This window comes from Physeter macrocephalus, chromosome 19 (genome assembly GCF_002837175.3).
Source record: "Physeter macrocephalus isolate SW-GA chromosome 19, ASM283717v5, whole genome shotgun sequence".
Classification (NCBI taxonomy): Eukaryota; Metazoa; Chordata; class Mammalia; order Artiodactyla; family Physeteridae; genus Physeter; species Physeter macrocephalus.
The window spans coordinates 28,319,834-28,320,654 of NC_041232.1; positions in this window are offsets into that span (position 1 = coordinate 28,319,834).

The window sequence follows — 821 nt, forward strand, 5'->3', positions numbered from 1 at the left end:
AAAAATCTGAAAGAGAAATTAAGGAAACACTCCCATTTACCACTGCAACAAAAAGAATAAAATACCTAGGACTCAACCTACCTAGGGAGACAAAAGACCTGTATGCAGAAAACTATACGACACTGATGAAAAAATTAAAGATGATACAAACAGATGGAGAGACATACCATGTTCTTGGATTGGAAGAATCAATAATGTGAAATGACTATACTACCCAAAGCAATCTACAGATTCAATGCAATCCCTATCAAACCACCAATAGCATTTTTTACAAAACTAGAACAAAAAATCTTAAAATCTGTATGGAGACACAAAAGACCCCAAATAGCCAAAGCAGTCGTGAGGGACAAAAAAGGAACTGGAGGAATCAGACTCCCTGACTTAAGACTAGACTACAAAGCTACAGTAATCCAGACAGTATGGTACTGGCACAAAAACAGAAATATAGATCAATGGAATAGGATAGAAAGCACAGAGATAAACCCACGCACCTACGGTAAACTAATCTATGTCAAAGGAGGCAAGGATATACAATGGAGAAAACACAGTCTCTTCAATATGTGGTTCTGGGAAAACTGGACAGTTACCTGTAAAAGAATGAAATTAGAACACTCCCTAACACCATACACAAAAATAAACTAAAATGGATTAGCCTGTAAGACAAGACACTATAAAATATAAGAACGGACACTATAAAACTCTTAGAGGAAAACATAGGAAGAACACTCTTTGACATAAATCACGGCAAGATCTTTTTTGATCCACCTCCTGGAGTAATGGAAATAAAAACAAAAATAAACAAATGGGACCTAATGAAACTT